The 14,224-nt window shown below is 42.3% G+C and overlaps 1 protein-coding gene across 2 annotated transcripts in view; it reads left to right on the top strand.

The window, feature by feature from the left end:
* SLC8A1 (solute carrier family 8 (sodium/calcium exchanger), member 1) overlaps positions 1-14,224 on the top strand; it is a 293,942-nt gene that overhangs the window by 576 nt on the left and 279,142 nt on the right. The window contains exon 1 of one of the 2 annotated variants that reach the window (XM_012727672.1): positions 106-181. The exons of the other annotated variant lie outside the window; for it this stretch is intronic. The gene's annotated coding sequence lies outside the window, so the exon portion shown is untranslated. Of the gene's footprint in view, positions 1-105; positions 182-14,224 lie in introns of those variants that run through there. 2 annotated transcript variants of the gene reach the window in all.

Below are 14,224 nucleotides of genomic sequence, written 5' to 3' on the forward strand. Positions count from 1 at the left end.
CGCCGCTCCAGCTCGCGCCGGCGCTGCTCGCGAGCCTGGCCGCCGCCGCCTGCTTTGTGCTTCCCCAGAAGATGGGAGCGACCTCTTCCTGATTCCGGAGCGATTTCAAAGGAGGGAGTGCGCTGTATTTCCTACGAGTGTGCAGGCGCGGGGAGGATCCTGCCACACTCCCCCAGACCAGGTAGGGTCTTACGCTGGGCGAGCAGAGGGATTGAGTCGGAGCCGCCAACTATTTTCCATTTGTGGCTCCCGAGGCTGCACGTTGAGCAAGGACCGGTGTGTGTGTGTCCGTGCGCGTGTGTCCCTACACATTTGCTGGGGTGTCCGTGCTTCTCGGGGAGTGAAATTGCTAGGGCTGGTACGTCTGGGCGTGAGTGTGCCTGTCTGCCAGTGCAGGCTGCCTGAGGAAGAAAGGGCTTGCTGAGGAGAGATGCTGCACCCCGCGCCGCGCTCGCCTCTGAGAAATCAGGGCGCGAAGAGCTCAGTCCACCCGGAATGCAGCGCTGCCGGGGACCCGGGCGTCCCCACCCACTGGGGTTCTGCTCCGCGGTCATCCCTCCTGCTGGTGATCCCTGGGGTCTTCCCCACAGGCCACCCTTGTGATTCTCTTTTCTGGCTAGCGCTGGGTGCGCCTTCCCCACGGACTGCGGAGAAGAGGGAGGTGTGGCCGGGCAGGGGGAACTAGCAGAGGAGAAATGCATCCGGGGAGGGGGCTGCGGGGTCCATTCTCCGGGCGCTCTGCCGAGGTGTGTTGGGGATTCTGCACGCAAAGGCATCTTTCCCCGAGAAATGCGAAGGCAACTTTGTAGCTGCATTATCAGTCTCTGGAGCTTTGCTCGCTCTTGGGGGAAATGGTCTGTATTCTGAGATGTGAGGATCTCCTTCTTGGCTCCTCCTTAATGAAGAAGAGGGAGGTCTTATGGGTGGACGGTAGGTGAAAGAAACCAAATCAGCCTGTGGGATGCTTTTAAAAATACAGCATGTGTACATCTCTGCTTTTAAAAATCTTCCTCCCCCTCCCCCCACCCTCTCTGTTGACTGATGAATGGCTTGGGCTGGCAATTCGTATTTCCCTCTCCAGACAAAGTGGCAGCGGTTGGGTTGAGAGCAGCGTGATCGAATTTAACAAAGAATTTTTTTTTTTTTTTTCCAAAGAGCCTTGTGCTCGGTGTCCGCAGTCACTGGAAAGTCGTCTTTGCGCTCGGCATCGGTTTAACCCCTCTTAACCTGGCTCCCTCGTTGGTACTCCTTATCGCTCTCCTGCTAGTAAACCACTAGTGGTTGTGACTATAACAGTACAAACTTTGTCCTGTTGGAGGTGTAAAGACTAAAAGAAAAAAAAGGATATCAGGAGGTGTAGTGAAGAAGGTTTTAGGAAGATGGCATATGTGGTAAAGACAGTACAGGCATCCTGATCATGGAAGAGCTGGCTGAGTAGGTGGAGACTGATCAGATTTGGTTAAAGGCGTTGCTTGAGACTCTCCAAATTTCAGCAACTGTACATCCACAATCCAGCATCTGTGTGATTTCCTAAGGGAAATAGGGAGCAACCAGGAGGGGTTGTTCTCTTTCATCCCCACCCTCCCATCCAGGACCAACTCCCAATTTTCTCTCTCTCTCTCATTTTCTCTTTCTCTCTCAAAGCTACTCCTGCAGCAGGAAAGGAGGGTGGAAAATATATCTGGATATTTCATTCATTTTAGAAAAGAAAACAAAACCCCAGACAGGAATGATTTCTTTTAGGTTCTTCTTTCCAATCCGGTGCTAGTTGGATTTAGTGTTGTGGTTTTGCCAAACTAGCTTGATTGGGAGGTTCCATGGGTGAGAAGGAAGGAGAAGGAAGGGAGACCTAGCTCCATCTTTGGGTCCTTGTGGGTGGGAAGCTGGAGGAAGACCCACTTGCTTTATCAAGAAGCAAGGTGTATTGTTTTTAATAGTTTTCATTTCATAATTTCTGCTTGCATGAAGGATTCCATTGGGATCTGAGGGCGCTTAACTAGAGTTCTCCCACCTACTATAAAAGGAACCCAGTCTCACCCCCCCCCCCAATGGCTGTTGTCTTTTATTAAAAATGAATTGGTTAATTCCTGGGGGAGGGGTTGTGGGGGGGGCAGAGAATGAACTAGACACTAGACAGAGGTAAACCACTATTAACTGTTGAGCTGTGCAGGGGTTGCACAGGATATGTGTCCATGACATCCAGACTTAATTTTCTCAGTCATGAAAGATTAACAGGACTGGAAAAGGAGAGTACAAGATTAAAAGAATCTGAGAGCTCATCTCTCTCCCCCACCCCCTATCTATCTATATTTCAGCCACTTTACTTTTACTATTTCATGGTTTCTACTGTATGATTTTGGATTAAGAACTAGGTAACCCTTTTGTTGGCCCAGAAAGGGGAGACTTAAAGCATTGCATTTGCATTGAATTCATTCCAAATAAAATCAGAAAAGGAAGGTGAAGTATATAGCCAGTCACACCTAGGACTATTCGCAGCAATTACATTAATTGTTCTTTCAAGCTTACTATGTTTTGAAAAAAGAAATTCCAAGAGAGCTTCAGCATTTGTTAGCAAGCTATATTTAACAGGTTTTTTTTATCAGACAAAAATAGTCTTTTATTTATCTTGCAAAGTAAACGTATGGTTCCTTCCCTCTAAGTACTCGATCTGTTTCTTTGACAAAATAAATGGTGATGAAAGCCCTGCACACCCCATGAAGTTACATTCCCCTTTTAAAGCCAGTTAAAGCATTCATTTAGCTCGTGGATGTAGTCCTTCCAAAGCAAGTGCATGTTAGGACTTCACCTTCTGCTTGTCATATTGCAGTTCAGTGAGATGAACTCTTTCTCCATGATGCCTTCAGGTAGAGAGACAATAGCATGAAGTAGGAAGTCAGCCATCTGTCCATCGAAACAGCATGGAAATAAACAAGATCCAAATTGAAATAGAAATTAAAGTCAGGAAACAGAAATAGATATTTAAAAGATGATCCTAGAGCTCATAGCTTGCATGGTTCATATTTTTGCAATGTGTGCATTGTTTTCAACTAAAGACTAAATTTTTGCCTTACATTCCTTAAGAACTTAGGAATCCACCCATCGTTATTTCTCTCTTCTTTCTGTGTTTTTCATTTCCCTTTTTTCTCTAAGGATAAATATCTCTTGCCAAAACATCATCCAGTGTCATCTATACTTACAGTTAGGCTCTCTCATTGCAACCTCTACCAGCCTCTCATTTGACCACACTCTCCTGCTCCCTCTTGTGGCAAATATTCTCTCTGCCTTTCCTTAGATTCCAGAGGCCCATCTCACATCACAGGGAGCTCCCTGAACCGCCTGCCACTCTGGCGCTAATTCTCAGTAGTAATTGTGGCTAACCATCCCAGTGGGTTGCTGAATGAGCTGTTTCCATTTTCCTCTTTGCAGAAGGCTGTCTCTCTCCTGGAGACATATTTGAGATTTAATGGAAGTAAATGTCAGGCTTTTTCTAACCTTTTGGGATGGTCTAGATTCTGGTTGTGAGCTTTCTGAGTCTGCCTTTGAGATTTTGATTTGGACTCAGGGAAAGTCTACTTGGGACTCATTAAGTACAGTGGGGTTATTTTCAGTTTTTTTTTTTCCTCTTCCAAGAGACACCTTTCTCCCTTCCTGTCCATCTCTTCATCGTTCCCCCTATTCCTGTCTCTGTATCTCATCCATACACACATCTCAAAGTATGTTGTACACAACTCTTAGTTTTTGAAAACTTAAACTATCAATCATTTGATTCTCAGCAGGCTCTATCAATCAAACAGCTCATCTTCAGAGCTGGAAATTCTTTGGATAAACTACTCTTGCTGCTCTGTTTTCATCAAGAGCCTTGCAGAATACAAATGAGCTCAGCTGCCTTTTCCATGTGGTCTCAGCTTGACAGAGTTGTTCATAGCCTGTGCTGCCTCAGGTGTTGCTTGTAGTTTTTTTCCTGACAACTGTATATTGAACCTCCATGTTTTATGCCTACGGTTGTGATTGTCCTTCTGTCTGCCCAGAAGTAGGGAAGACAGAGTTTCAAGAAAATGACATTTTCTCTTAACCTGGAACTTCCTACCAAATTTTAGAAGCAGAAGAAGGACATATGAGAGGGAAAGAGTCCTGATTGGCAGCTGCAGTGAACAAAATATGTTTGTGGTCAAGCACAAGTCTGTGAGCGTCAGCTGTTGCACAGTAATTGAGGAGGGTAAACACTTCCCCGTTCAATGCATTTAGCCATCGTCTAAAGGAGGGTCTGAAATTCTTAGAGATGTTTGTTTGAATAAAAGTAATTCTGGTAGATCACTAATGAAATGAGAGATCTCTAATAAAAAGCAATGATACCACTTAGAAAGAACTACTGTTTATTTTTTATAAATCATTAGCATCTGTTCACTTGTAGACTTGAACTAGTTTATCAGATCAACTAACAAAAGGTCCGGAGGGCCTGGAACACAGGGCAATGCTGAGGAAATGACAGAGATTTGAATCTAGGTTGATGCCTAGTTAGTGTCCGTAGGGGACCATTTTGGAGACACTTAGGGTACCTGAGCCTCAGGGGATTGGGCTGCTGAGAAAGAAGGTGAGTGCATAGAGGCAAAGACACCCTCCCATTAACATTTTATTTCTGGGGGTAGCAATGTTACACAAACTTAATACTTCCTTGGAAATTGAGCTTCTTGTGTGACTTCTGCAAAATGTGTGAGATGTTCTTAAAATCTTAACTATCTTCTACTATATCATTTTTAATATTCATACCAGTGATAACCAATTCAGACAAGTAAGTTCTTGCTCATGTAGTACACATAGAAAAAGGATATATAAATGTTAGAGTTCATCTTAACTTAAGAAAGAAGACAGAAAAGGTACTCTGTAGATATCATTGCCTGTGAAGTCAGAATAATTCATGATTTCCTTGTTGAATGTAATGTGAGATGAAGTCAGGCAGATAAGATGGTGATTCAGCAATTTCCTGCAATCCAACCTTGGTATTTATTGAGCACTCATTGTATGCCAGGCACTGCACTGGGCTTTTCAGAAAATGCAGATGATGAAGAGGAGTTACTTGACATTTTGGAACACCCAGTATGTTCCAGGGGCCTGTCTAAGCATGCTGTTATGTTTTCTCATTCAATGTTCACAAAAGTCCTACAAGGAAGTGTCCTTATCCTGATTTAAAGGAAGATTATGACTCAATTAAATAGCTTGTTCAAGAACTAATAGGCGATGGTATCAGTTTTTGAGGCTGCTCGAAAACCATACTCATTTTGCAGTGTTCTCTGTTCTCAGGGTTATCTAGAACACCTACTGACTGAGCTAGTGAGATAGATCGGGTCACTGCAGCAGTCCAAAGAGCAAAGTGCTGTGGAGGGAACGGCTTCATGGAAGAGGAGGCCTTTTCATTGTTCCCAAAGAAAACAATTGCAGCACAAATACAGATTTCTCCCTCGATCTACATGTAGCCTCAAGCCAAAATGGCATTTAATGAAAAAGCAATTATCATTCATTTACATGAAAAAAATTTTTCCCACACCCAACATATAGCCTCCAAGACTATATCAAATAACACACAAAACCAAACACTAACAGTAGGATACAGACACAGCCTATATAAAGTAGTTCCAGGGAAGGAGCGTGGTGGTGGTGCTGTGGATGTTCGGGGTACAGGCTACCTCGAGATCAGCTGCTCCCAAATTAATGCTGAGCCCCGTTTTTGCTTTTTGTATTGTATTAAAAGTAAAATCTTTTCTTAGGATCTTTAGGTTTCTGAAACAATACTAATATAGGTCTCTCATTAAAGTGAAGTGGCATGACTAAAACTTTCACAAAGGGGGGGGATACCTGTAAAACCTGACTAGTTTCTAAAATGTAACCCGCTTGTAGCTAATTTATGATAATGACAAAGGGCAATGTTGGAGCCATGTGTAGACTTTCCAGGTGAACTCAATGTCCCAAACAGGTCCACGCTGTGGAATATATGATCTGAAATATACGATGGCATAAGCTTTGCCAAATGGGTTTAACATGTTGTAAGGTAAGTGAATTGGTCAGGCCTCTTATGCCTTGATGCATAGGCCTAAAAGCCAGCAGCTTCTGTGGATATCAGTTGTAGCCTTGATTATTTTAACACAGAGGGTGCTTCGGAGCGTGGTCACAGGCGTATGTACTTGATTGTGGACACCTGGAGTGTGGGTGTGTGCGCATGTGTCAGTGTGCACACCTGATCTGGGGATGGGGGTGGGGGGTGGAAGGGAGAGGGTGATGGTGGTATAAGGGCGGGGTTCCACACAGGGGAGGGAGCCATAGAGAGTGCAAGATAAGAAAACATGTGCTGGGGTAAGGGGAGCTTGCCAGCCTCCATCCCTCCTCACCCCCCACTTTCTACCTGGTTGTCCCACACACATGTGAAACCAAAACATATGATGAATCCCGAGCCCAGCCCCGAAGGAGAGATGCTGTATCAGTCCTGAGAAGGTGAGGTAAGGGATGACCACCTGCCCAATTGCCTGTCTAGTCTTTCCTTCAACTTGATGATTTTGTTTTCTGTGCCACTGTCCTTTACTTCTTAGCATGGAATCATTCTGGTACTCTCTGTCTCGAATTTCTCCAGCCTCTCTAACCTCTTCGCCTCTGCATCTCCTAAAAGCACAGAACTCTGTGCTCCGCTTGCCTCTGCTGCGCTCCATGTATAACAGCAGCCGGCACTCACAGCAGGTTTAGCTACTGAATTGCTTCCTCTCCGTCCAAGCCTAAACTTCCTCTGCAGGTGGTAGCAGAGCCCTAAAAATGAGTGGCATTATCCAGGGGCAAAGGATAGAATCTGGAGAGATAGTCAGTTCTATATAAATCGCATCTCAGAAATTCCAAGTCATTCTCAAATAATCGACCTTTCAAGTGTTGGCGTACGTGAGCCACTTCCAGCCCAAGTTTGAGAGTCGGCGGTAGGCAAAGCTCGTGGCCTTTTTGTGCCCCCTCACTTTTTTTCTGATTGAATTTGTTTTATAACACTGTTGTTCATTTTTGTACATTGTTTGACGTCTTCCCTCACGTGCAGACCCTGCCATTCTCCTTCCACCACGGCCTGGGAACCATCACTGCACCTTTGGTGCTCGAGACCCTGTTTGACCCCCTCCCCACCCCTTTCCTGCTCTGTATCTCAGAGCTACGGTGAGCATACATGTGTTGTCTCTTTCCTGACCCTTCTGGTTTCCCTGTATTTCACTTCTAAGTGACACCATCCGATATTTTTCTTTTTCCATCTGACTTAGTTCACTGAGCACAGTCCCTTCCAGCTCCATCCATGTTGCTGCAAAATGGCATGTATCTGTCTTTTTGTTGAAGAGCTTCCCCTTGTCACATCCCTTGCTCACTCAGGAAGAGATGGCAGAGTGCATGTAGTTGCTGATGATGTTAACAAATAGCAAATGGAAGCCATCTGAAATATGAAATCCAAATCTGATACTTGAATTTAGTTCTATGACTCTGAAGTCACTCATCAGATTCACCTTTTTTTCTTTGAAAATGCATCAGGCCCCCAGAAATATGATTCTTTTCTGGCCTCACGAGTCGCTTTATGTCTGGAAATAATTCCCCAACGTGGAAAGACAACTATGACTCGTGCTTCTAGATTGAGGATATTGACAAATAGATGAAGGGCCTTGGAGGCACTAAAGTTCTCTGGGTTCAGCAACGATGAGACTTATAATATTTATTTGAATTCAACAAAAAAGTATATTTAACATTGTACAAGATAGATACTTGGTACCTCCCCCCCCCTTTTTTTCATCATTAAGTGGAAATAATAGCAGTGAGAAAACTGTTGGGTCTTTCTGAGGAATAATGAATTAGTACTTGTGAAATATTTGGGACAGTTTGTAGCACAATAACCATTAGTTCTTATTATTCAAGATGTAAAATTGTCCTACCTTTGCCTTTACATGGATAAAGTAATTGTGGGTGCTTGATTTATGGAAGTAAGGGAGGGAAGATAAGTACCCACATAACAACATACATCAAAAATAAATGTCTGTTGAAAGGGTCATCTAGTAAGTATTTTTTACTTTGTGGTCACTGTTGACCACAGGGTCCACCCCATTTACTCAGTATCACTATTTGGCAAAGAAGTAGCCACAGAAAATCCTTAAAAAGAATAAGGATGATATATTTCCATAAAACATTATTAACTCTGAAATATCATAATTTTCACTTCATGATTTTTTTTTCTATCATTAAAAGATATTTTGCACTTAGCGAAAAGGCTGAGAAGCAATAAAAAAAATCTTAAAACATTTTTCTGTGGGCTTTAAAGTTAGTGACAGACTAATCATGACCTTTGGCCATAGTTTGCCAACTCCCAGCACCCCTGATGCCGTGAGAGGCATGAATGCAGTGTCTGTGTACTTGGAGGACCTTCGTGAATGGACTTGTTCCAGTGTGGAGATGGCCTAGCGCCTCAGGGACCTGGATGAGGAACTAACGCTGTCCTGGCCTGAGGTTTCATGATGGAAGAAGGGGAAAGGGACAAGGAGAGATGTTTTTTAGGGATCTCCTAGCAATAAAAACATTTTCATGAGAAGACATCTAACATTCCAGATGGATCCTGGAAGACAAGAATACTATGAAAAGTAAATCTTGGTGATGTCTGGGTGATTTTCCATCAGTTGTTCAGTTAGTGGCCAGGAGCAGTAAACCTGGGTGACCTTGAATACCACCGTGATGAGAATATCATGCTTCCGATCATTAGAAAATTCCCTGAGAAAGAAAAAGTGACTTGTTTAAGGCCACATGACTGATTGTGAGAGCTGAGGCCAGCATGCATTTCTTTTGGCCCCCCGACCAATGACCTTCCATCCCAGCAGTACAGTCAAATGCAGTTAGCCCCTTGGATGACTATGACCTCCAAAGACAAAAGCCTCAGATAGATTACAGAAGTGGCTTTCAGTATTTTCTAAACATGACCTCACACCCCAGCATGTGTAAGAAGGTAGTAGAGCTGTGAGTAATCCTATACAGAGAAGGGTAATTGCGAAAGTGTTGGCCTAAGGCCTTAGGCTCCGGCAGCTTTTTGCACGGTTTTCTGTAGAGTGTCTTCAAAATTTCAGCATATGCATTATTTCTTCAGCAGAACCTTCCCTAATACCAAAGTAAGACAGATCCTCCATTACTTACTTTTGTAGGACTGTGATTTTCCTTTGCTGTGTTTATTGGTGTTCATATTTATGTTTCTTTTTGGAACAATTAAATTTAACACCTATCATCTGTCTTCCTGGCTGGATAGCACATTCCACAAGGAGGTTGTCTGCTTGGTTTGTTGTTCTAACCATAATGTTTTACACCTTGCTAGACAAGTAGTAGATATCCAGTTTGTTGTTTGTTGAATGAATTCATGTGCTGTAAGCCTCTGACAGTGATGAGAATGAGCCTTGCTAAAACTAATGCTTAATAGTCAACAGTTACTCTCTTCACTTGCTAATACAATGATTAAAAGACTTGTATTTTTTTCTACACTGACTTTGTTTACTTTGCTTTTTCGATGATTCTTTTCTAGTTATCACCAATTCCAAATAACATAATAATCTTGGCATCGCCACTAACACGAAAATCATAAGACTTACGTCAATATTTAAGTAATTCTTCAAATGTAGATATACAAGATTGGTTTAAAGGGCATACTCACTAAATAACCTACTCTACTAGAGAACTTATGTATTTCAGAAAATGTGCTAAGGGATTTTTATGAAAATGTCATGGTTTCTCGTAAAACCCTCAATGTAGTCCTCTAAATTCTAAAATTTCACTAATTCTTTCTAAGCTGCTTCCCTGTTAAAAATTATCCTGTGAACATACACTCTGTTTTAGAGTCCTCTCATGAAATACATTGTCAGGAACGTTCTGTAGATTATGTTGATGAAAGGACACCACTAAATGAGCACCTATTGAATTAAAAAAAAAATATTTCTTTTTATGTCCTATCTGCTCAAGAGCATCTTATTCATTCAAGGACTGTGATTTGAGACTATGCAGGAAAATTTACAAGACTTAAAAACTTCAAGTTAATAGGTTTCCATCTCCTGAAAAGCAATCAACTTGAAGATGAAGTTTAATGACTCAGGAAAGAAGCTGATGAAATCTACCAGCTTCTGTTCACAAACCAACATTTTCCTTGTTATAAGAGATTTTTAAAAAAAGGCATTCTGGATGTTCCTATCGCATAACTTGAAACTGGATGCTTTATTTAACATTCCAGTTCTAAGAGGCAATTAGAAAGCAAAAAAGAGCAACAGCAAAGATTTACTCCTGAGTTGAAGTGAACAGGAGTTGTAGGTGATACCCCATAATTTAAGGAGCACATCTTTTCTCACCACCCAAGGCTTACGATTTGGTTTTATGCTTCTGCTTCTGTGTATGTTCTTTCTCTATACAAAGTTGTGCATGGAATCTGGCTAACAGGTCTCTAAAGGCTTCTGCTTATCCTGGGTCTTTGTCAAATGTCTATGTAGTATCCTAGCAGTCCTTACCTGTTCTGAGAAGAACAAGCTGAAGATTATTAAATTTTGGCTAGATTATGCAGTAGCTCTAAGTTACTCTCAGTGCCTTAATATCTTCTGTGTGGCCTCCTGTGATCAATTAGGGCTCATTCTTTTCTACTCTCTCCCTTCTTACTTCCCCGCACCGCTACCCCCCTCCCCAATATTCAACAAGGGCTTCACATTTTAAAGCTACCTGGAGTGGCTTTAAAATCCATGTGAAAGAAAGCCTATCTGATACATTATTTTATGTCTATTTCTTAATGATATTTTAGCAAACTGTCCTAATTTTCAAATACTACCATCCATCAGATCCTGCTCTTTAGTCTCTGTTTGCTAAAGATGTCCCATGCCCTTTAGGACATCTCTGTCTTTCTACCCACTTCTGCCCATTATGCCTTTCTAGCCTTCATACCCGTGCTTCTCAAGAGAGGGTGCCAAGACCACCCACAGCAAGGCCACCTGGAGGGCTTGTGAGAAAATTCAAAGTTTAAGCTTCGTTCTTTAGAGCTATTGTGTACTTGTTCACAGGGTGCATTTAATGCAATTCAATGTTTCCCAGGTGATTCTAAATGAACTTTAGTAGCAGGAACATTACTGTTTGTCTTTGTTCACATTATCTCTTTCTTCTGGAGCATTTTCTCACTCTAACCAGTTTTTGTCATCCTTCTAATTTGCTGCCTTTCCTGAAATTTCCACAGTATTCTCCTCCTCTGCCTTCTGGTATTCCTAGTATTCGTGGTCATTTTAGTAGCTGTCATTTGAAGACTGTAAATTCATCAAGTGTAGGGGCCGCATGTCAATCACCTTTGCCATGTCCATAGTGTCTCTTGTGACATTTTCATATACAAGACTCTTAATGATGAACGGGTGAATGGTCCGTCCATTCCCATTACAAATGGAACTAGAGACAGGGCTGTATTTCACTAAAACAAACACATATCTTAGGGTGAAATGTCAATAACCTATTTTCTGTTTTTAGGTAGAGAATTTTTTCTTGGTGACCCAGGTATAAAGTGTTTGCATATGACCTCATTTTTTTCCAGTGTGTAAGTTCAGCACAGAAAGGTTGCTCTTTCTCATCAAGGTGGAGACTGAACAAATTGTTACCTGAAATTGTTTTTATTATCCATTCCAAGGCCTGAAAAAAGTCACAGCTTGCAGAGCACAGGCTCCACAGCCCTCCTTTGAGCAGCTCGTTACACTGGAAATCTCTCAGTTGCAGACCCAGAGGCTAGCAGTCTGAGGTTTCCAAAACCCAGGTTGTATTAACTCAAGACCCCACGTGCAATCACCTGGGAACTGGATGGCCCCTTTGCGTGTCAAGGTCAACAAGAGTCTCATTGCCCGTATTCCTGGGAAGTTCCCTCTTCTATGATTCTTTAGTAACCTAACAGTTGTATCATACATAAATGGAATTCACTCCTTGACTCTGGTTACACTCCACTAGCTTGTGAGCTTCTTTGGATATTATCTTACTTATCTTTGTAACACAGTATTTGACACACACTTGCACTAAGAAAAGCTGGACAGATAAAACCATGAATGAACATGTTGTTGTCCTAGTTCTTTGGGTTCCTTACCAGTTTAAAAATCTTTTAAAATATATCTTAACTCCAAGATAGTAAATTTGTGAGTTACTCTGAGACTCTTGAAATCATAATGGATTTATTATTATTACTAATGAAAATCATTAACTTATTTGTTAGGCTAAAATTCCATATCATCTCCTCCAGCTCCACAGTGGATCTTTTGTTTTTGTTTTGCTTGTTCACTGATAAGATTTTTTTCTTCCTATTTTTTTCATAACCAAATGGGAAAGTGTTGAGATTATTACATGATTGATTTCAAAACTCAGATTTTAGTTGACTGTCCCCCAATGGGTCATGTTTCCCTTGCTGTGATGACTACGAGTACTTGCACGAACCTCCCTGGGGAGTTGGGAGGCATGAGACAGGAGAGGGAACCTTCCATAACACATGAAATGTTCTTCATGGGATAGTGCAACCTGCAGACATCTATTCAGGTGAAGAGATTATTCTGCACTAATTTAAGCGTGAAGCTCTTTGCTCCCAAAGATCAGTATTATTAACCAAGTAGTAAAAACAAACAAGAAGGTTTTACCAATCATTGAAGGCATTAAAGGATAACTCAACGGGCTGGATTAAAATCCTAGTCTATCACATATTTGTGGGACTTTGGCCAGTTTACTTTTGTGAACTATAAGCCTTTCTCATTTAAAACATGAGAGTGGTAATAGCTCCTTGAAATATTGCCAGAAAAATTAGGGATCGTGAATATGAAGATATCAACATAGCAGTTGGCACAAAGCAAATGCTCTGTCAGTGTTTTAGTCACTATTGCCACAAACCCTTCCCTGGACCCTGGCATAACGAATCTGAGGACCATCCTAGCTAGTTCACAGGGGACCCAGGATTAACAGTGTCTTCTCTCTGAATTCTTCTTCATTCCCCAGCTTCCTCCCTCCCACCCATATGTCCCTGTCAGTGTAATGCGAAGTTAATAACTTTAAATTCTGTTTGCACTTTTCCTTGTGGGCTGTCTGTGTAATAGAGGTGATTTTTGATTGGTTTCTGAATATTTTTTATTGTACTAAAAGGAGGGGAAGAGATGCTTGCTTGACGATGTCTGAAATACTAGCATCTTTCCAACAGCAATGAAAGGCAAATGATGCTGAGAGTCTAGATGAAGTCATCAAGCCAGAGCTAGAGTGGGAAGTTCCATGCTCAGAGGTTGGGGAAGTGTCAGGGCCCCAGCTGAAGTCAAGCTGGAGGTCAGTTCTTTCTGTTGGGGTTTCTCTGCCCTGGAAACCTCAATCACATCTCCTCCTCCGCTTAACACTAGCAGTGGCATTTCTATGTATAATAGGGTCCTCTGCTCACTCTGGGGCATCCATTCCACATAGAAAACATTTAAAATCAAAATGTTAAGGCCCAGGTTCCAGATTCTAATTCACCACCAGGGAGTCAGCGAATTAGCTCATGAGTCTGTGGGAATGATGCATTGTCCAGTGAGCACGCACTGTACATCATTGTCCAGGTGCCAGGGTCTGCTCTGGGAACTGGGAAAAATATCAGTGCATCAGTGAGACAAAACCCCTATCCTGACAGCCTTTATGCCTGTCAGAGACAGGGATATACTAATCAGAGCTGTTTAAAATTTTATAGCATATGCAAAACATTAAATGCTACATAGGCAAACCAGGTCAGGAGGAAGGACCACCGGCTACAGCTTATGGATTTTCTGTAACTTTTTCATTATCTTAATACATTTCTCCTCCTCCCCCTCACCCTTTTGTTTGTTTGTTTGTTTGGCTACATTGTCTGACACTTACCCTGTTGTTTCCTTTGCTGTAAGTTACATGGGCATTTTCTGACCTGGGACAGAATCCTGATTCCATTCTTAAAAGTTAAGGCAAAAATGTTTGAGCCTTTTGCATGACCTCCCATTGCCTGTTCCCCAGAGAACCTTTCTCAGGTGATCATACAGCAAAGAGGAAACTCTCTTTGGAAAATAAAGCAAAACAGAGGGGCAATAGTAAAGCCACTGGGCAAACTGAGCCCCTTCTGAGTCTGCTTTCACGCTGATGGCCTGGGGCGTGGGGTGCCCAGTCAGCTGTGCACCTCTCCATGGGATGAGATGGGCAGATAAGGAAAGCCATCTGCTGC

The sequence above is a fragment of the Condylura cristata genome, unplaced genomic scaffold (genome assembly GCF_000260355.1).
Source record: "Condylura cristata isolate star-nosed mole 26May11 unplaced genomic scaffold, ConCri1.0 scaffold00020, whole genome shotgun sequence".
In the NCBI taxonomy this organism is placed as follows: Eukaryota; Metazoa; Chordata; class Mammalia; order Eulipotyphla; family Talpidae; genus Condylura; species Condylura cristata.